Genomic DNA, 6,471 nt, shown 5'->3' on the forward strand with positions numbered 1-6,471 from the left:
CGGTCTATCGTGACCCATTCACTAACCTATGCTTGACTAGCCTTCCTCTCTTCCTTTCTCACCCATCCACTCTTCACGTGCGCCTGCTGGGTTCAGCTCCAACGTAAGCTAATTACACTTGAGTCCTTGCCTCAGTCTGCTTTTTAGACAACTGATAAAAGAATTAGCTCTGAACAGCGACCCTCAGGATGAAATTCTAAAATTGGATCGCTCACTAGTCAAATGGCAAGAGGCATCCTAGTGTTGACGGTAAGTGGGGTAGTGACAATCCTTGTTGGCTACAGCCTCACAATTACCTATGGTGGATCGGCTCCAGGCAGAAGGGAAAAGTGCCTTTCTGGCTTGTGCATTTTCTCTAGTAAAGATACAAAAGCAGTAATTATGAAAATCTTAAAAGTTGGTTAGGTTTTGTTAAATGTCCTGGAAGCCTTAAAGAAAGAGAATTACACGTGGGGACAGCCAGCCGTCAACTCATGGCAAGCTGTAGGAGACAGCCTATAGGCAGCTTTAGAGAAACCTCCACAAACTGTGGCCGGCAGGCAAACCATGCTGAAAATCTAGCTCAAGCTTTGAGCCGAAGACTGGTGGAGTTACAAAGAAGCCTGAATTCACAGTTCAAAATGCCTCCTATGCAAATCCCAGAGCACTAAAAAGGTAGCAGTAGAACTGGAGACTTGGGCTGGGGATTGGGGGAGTTGATGCCTTAGGAACTTTGACCTTTCAAAGTCCCACGAATGCTCCGGTGTTCAGAAGCAGCCTCTTGCCCTTGCTAGTGAAAAACAGCATCCTGTGGCCTGAAGATTGTCACCTAAGAAAGATGCCATACAGGACGATATTTGGCCACTCACGATGTCCCCTTGGCTCCTCTCACTATCTCTAGACCAATAACTACGGTCAGTCTCAGCACAGCCCGAGTGAGGAGTACATTTGCTACAATGGGAGGACGTGCATTATTAATTACCAAAAGAGGAGAAGGATACAGCTTCTCTGTACCTCAGTAACCAGGAAGGAATGCCTGGAAATAGATACTGAGGTGTGATACCAGCCTTGGGGTGGGAGAGAACAGAGAACAAAAGCCTGGATTGGGGAGAATTTACCACTAAAGGAGATCTCTCTCATGTTTTCGAGTTCAACGTACTGGCAAAGACAATGGAAGCCTGTCCTTTATACATCGCTGGAATGGCTCTTTAGGCTTGGAGAGCATGGTGCCCTACAGTGAATTGGGTGGAGATGCTAGACTGTCTTGGTGAATATTAACAAAGAAATCAACAGGTCCAGTTTCCACTTCAGCTTGAAGTTGATGCCCTGAGTGTTGAGGGACTGTCCTTCAAAACGTGGCATATACACTAATCAGCCAAACTGTCCATTATAAGGTACTATGTCCCCAATAACTAGAATACATGGTCTTGGAACCCAATTTTTTTTTACCATATTAGAAATTAAAATTGAATAATTTATGAAATATTTCTTGGATCATTAAAACATAAATCTATTCCATGTTAACATATGTAATGTTTTAATAATAACTGTATTTCACCCAAAAAATTAGTGAGAAGAGTGGAATTGTTTTACATTTTGAAAATATCTTTCATGTCTGGCCTAATTAAAGACATTTAGGCTCTCATATACACTTCTGCTTTTAGTCTGTTGTGACACGTATTTTTGGTTGAAGTATTTTAAAAAAATGAAGTCTCACACATATATATACTTGGAAAAGGGAGGTATATTTTAATGGCTTTTTTTATATAATTGTAAAAATTCACCTTCAACACAATACCAAAACTCAATAAGGGTAGTTTCTTAAACCTAAATGGAATATGATATCTTAAACCATACTTTGCTTCATTTTTATACTTTGCTTCATTAAAATTATTAGTTGACCTTGCACTTTGAGTGGATCTTTCACCCATGTGTAATTTTGTATCATCAAGCATTGGTCATTTGGAAAATATTAGTTCACTAAGTTTTACAGATCTTTCAAATGTGACACATTTTCATTATGCAACATCGAAAACCACATTTATTAACATGACCTCCAATCTCATCGGCAAAGTCTTTAAGAATTGGGAAACTTAATTAGGATTATGATAGCATATACTTGTTTTCCAAAAATTCAAATTTTTGCTTGAGGCTCAAATTTTAACATTGGCCAAAAAAAAAAAAAAAAAGGTAGCTAGCTTATTTTTTTATTTTTTATTTTTTATTTTTTAGGCAAGGCGACCCTTGGTCGACCTCACAGATTACAAAGACTTTATCAGCTTACAATCCTTTATTTTTCATTTTTTTATACCTACAGCACCTGGTCTTCCTAGGTGGTTTCCCATCCAAATACTAATCAGGCCTAACCCTGCTTAGCTTCCAAGATCAGATGAAATCGAGCTTGTTCAGGGTGGCATGGCTGTAGACCAGTTTGTTTTCTTTAACATTAACAGGTTTACTTCATTTATTTTCAAAAAAGTACATGTCCAGTGCCCAAGTATAAATAGCCATAGTTTGTCTGTCAGCTGTATTTCTAAGTATATAAGGGTGTCCCACGAGAAAACTAACTAGTTCAGTTTGCATCTCAAACGATCAATGGCTTTGTCCTCAAGACAATCCGTGCGCTCAGGAAGGCAGCAGAGGGCTTTGCGCTTGCTTTCCATTTCATCACACAGGATGTTAAAAGATGTGCTCTCACTGCCCTGATTTATGCTAAGGCACCAGCAGTTTTCCACCACTGCTTTTGTACCACCTGTGTAAATGTCAACACAGTAAAAAAGTAGAACAACGTCTTAGCATTATTGTGGAAATAGCTTTGACCTCATGGACCCCTTAAAGGGTGTTAGGGACCTGGGAGTGTCCATGAACCCCACTCTGAGAACTGTTCCTCTATTAAAAGGAAACAAATAACGAGAGAAGATTCCATCATACTGATTCCATGGAGAAAAGACATGCAGAAAGGCTTTCTGGCTGTGGTCACTGAACACAGAACTGGGTTACATTTGGGTCCAATGTTATCCCATGTTACTACCTGAACAACCTTGGGACTTCACCTCTCTGATCTTCAGTGAAGACAACCATTTCTTTTCTACTTCATTCAGAGGGACTTTAATGATGGTGGTGGCTGGGGGAGCAGGAGGACCAGATTAGACAAAGGATGCAAAGGAAGCACTGTAAATAATCAAGTGGTATGGACCATTCCTAATTCTGATGGCTCAGTAAATACACTGAAAATTTTCAAGAGAAAGTGGTACTGGCAATTTTCTTGTTCCTCTTCATTAACAAAGAATAATGACTTAAAAGCCATCTTTGTAGGATTTAGATTGTTTAAAGTTAATTTCTCAACTATAGTTTGAGGCAATATGACGTCTAAACTATGGGAGAGTCATAAATCAAACAGAGGCTGCTACAAAAGAATATCATTCTCACAGCCTTACAGTATCATGTCCAGGAAAGAATAAGAGTCACACCGCTTTTCTACATCTTAGGCAGACGACCGGGTATAGAATCATTCACCCTGACAGTACCATGTCCCTAAGTCCATATTGTCTCGTAATGACAGAGACTTTATCTAGTTAATTTCAAACACAGGCAAAAGTAAGTTAGGTTAAACTCTCACAAAGAGCAGAAAATATTAAAGACCTTCTACTCTGTCTTTCTCTGCCCATGTAATATAACTACTGATTAAAATCCATAATCATAGAATCAACACCACATCCATGATGTCGCTTTCTAGAAATTTAGGCAGTTGAGAAATGTAGAGAAATCCTGAGTAGTGAAACTTCAACAGAAGGCTTTTGTGATTGATTTACTTAGAACAAACTTGTATGGCAATAAAAGTTTTATATCTATTTTCTACTAAATATGTTGATAATTTAGAAATTATTTGTTTCTGTGGTCACTTTCTGAATGAACTACATTATAACCACTCATTTACATATACCGCAAGTTTATTTACACGTCTGCTCAACAAGTAATATATTCTAGGTGCTTATTTTAAAAAATGAGTAGTGCATCATTTCTACCTTTGAACAATACAAAATCTAGCCAAGGAAAAAGACTGCCAAAGAATCATTAGAACAAATGTATATAAATTATAATAGGCATAAAAACATTGGGAGCCCATTTAACTCTAGATTTAGCATGTAAATGGGAAGAATTTACCTTTGTCTGGACAGGACAAAACAAATTTTCTATGGACTCTTGAAGGACTAGTAGGCTATTTTTCAGGTAGGCAAGATAAAGATGGCAGAAGAGATTCTATGAGGAGTTAATAGCGGGTGCCAAGTCATAGGAGCTTGAGGGAACATGGCATTCAAGGAAATGCAAGCAATTTTGTAACTGGAATGTGTGTGGGGGGTGGGGGGACATTGGGAGGACCACAAGGCCCTACACATCACGATGAGGAGCTTCTGCTCTGTGCTGTCCAGTGAGTTCCCATCCGCCCACGCGCATCCCCGTCTAAGAACAGTGCAGGCATTTGTGAGATCGCTAGGGTCTGAAGATGCAGATATTCTTTCAGAAACCATTCCCTATACAGACCAGAATGACTGTCAGTCAATGAATTTACATTCTTTAAAAAAACAAGCCAGGGGCTGGAGGGAGAAGGAAAGAGAAGCTGGACACGGGCGGCCAAAAGACACTATATTCCTGCCTCGGGTATGATAGGAAAAAGAGATTTACAAGATACCCCAGAACGTCAAAGGCTATCAGGCTACAAAACTGAGATTCTAAAAGAACATGTCAATGTTGTTTCCTTCCATTCAAGAAAAGAAGAATGATTGGAATTCTCACAGAGACCTACACTTAGAAGTAGCTGAACATCTTTAAAGTTGTTTGAAGCTGGCCGCTACCATCAGAATGGATGGGGCAGAGTGATGCCATTGGGGAAGGAAAAAAAACTGCTCATTTTTTTTTTTTTTTTGCCACACCCCTCACACAATAACCACAGTATTTGGTGCCATTGTAACCACAGCATGCTGCTCGCTGCCCCATAACATGATCCCTTATTTTAACCTTTCAGAGATCCTTTCAATTTACCAATAATAGAATTACCTCATTTATAAGTTTCTGATGATTCAGTAAAGGATCTCTATAAAGTGTTTCTTAGATTTTTGAGGCCAAATAAAAACTAAATATTTAAATACATATTATATGAGAATACTGAAAACAAAAGAAAGTAAAAATTATTCATTTTGCTATCATTTTTAATGAAATTACACAAGAAGTGAAAATATCCTCCCTCTCCACACTAGCCCAGAAAAAATAACTGTTAACAATTAGAAACAACATCCTCAATATCACAATACTTACGCAGATATCTCTTTCCAAACATACACAGAACTTTTAAAAAAGAACATCACGGGGGTTATTTTATGCCTCCAGGTATGTCCCCCGCTCCCGACAATTTTCCACCTAACAATTTCATGGATACACTTCTAAGTCTGTGCACATATCCTCCCTAGGATTCAACTGTTCCCTATTAAAAATATTTTCTTTGGGGTAAAAAAAAAAAGAAGAGAGAAGGAAGGAGAGTGGAGGAGGGGAGAGAGATTTAAATAATAATGCTTAGATAATATTTACTACATACCCTATCTCTTTTCATTGCTAAAAACATACACACGTTAGTACCCCAGTTTTACCGATGAGGAAACCCAGGCACGGAGGAACTAAGTATTAAATGGTAGTGCTGGGACAAATCTTAGGCAGTCTGTTTCTAGAATCCTTTTGTTTGTTTGTTTGTTTGTTTCTAGAAACTTGACTGTCGATCTCTATACCGTTCTACTCCTTAAGAAGAAAGTAATGAGTGCATTAGATATTATGGCAAAGAAGTTACATCACACATGGCTTTAAAAAGAGAAAACACTTAAGATGCATTTTGCCAAACACTTTCAGGCCATATAAGTTTTTTTCAAGGAATACCCACTTTAAGAAATACCAATCTTTAATGGAACACAGTCTTATGAACACTGTTCTGGAAAATTCATGTGTTGTAAATGGAATACTTGATGCCTATTCAAGCTTCTGGTCCTCACCTTCCCTCGATCCCTCTTGAAAGCACATCATTCAGGGCTCTTGTTCTGGGCCCGGAAGTAAGGCTGAAAACTGGGAAATGAATGAGACCTTTCAGGAAAACCTAGACACGGTGTTGCTTAGAATATCAGCGCTATCCTGAGGTTTGCACAGTCACCTCCCCTGGAGTCTGAGGTCTCAATTCTAGCCATTAAAAACTGAAAACAAAGAGATGATTCTCTTTTCTCTCTCATTCTCAAAACGTGGCACATTAGGAAATCTCTGGTATTGAATGGAGAAGCTCCACTGGCTGTAAGTGAATTCAGAGTTTCTTAGGAACTAAGTCGACATGTTTTGCCAGTATACAGGCAAACTGATTCTCTGCTGGACTTAAAGTGATAAAAAAAAATTGAAATAAGTTTCCTCTATGAGCTCTGATCAGAGTCTCTCTCCCTGAATATCCTACACTGCATGAGAAAG

The 6,471-nt window shown here is 38.8% G+C and overlaps 1 pseudogene; it reads right to left on the bottom strand.

The window, feature by feature from the left end:
* Positions 1–2,287: 2,287 nt before the first annotated feature.
* LOC112480083 lies at positions 2,288–2,406 on the bottom strand (annotated as a pseudogene).
* Between the last annotated feature and the right edge of the window lie 4,065 nt (positions 2,407–6,471).

Source organism: Pteropus alecto, unplaced genomic scaffold, assembly GCF_000325575.1.
Source record: "Pteropus alecto unplaced genomic scaffold, ASM32557v1 scaffold134, whole genome shotgun sequence".
Taxonomy (NCBI): Eukaryota; Metazoa; Chordata; class Mammalia; order Chiroptera; family Pteropodidae; genus Pteropus; species Pteropus alecto.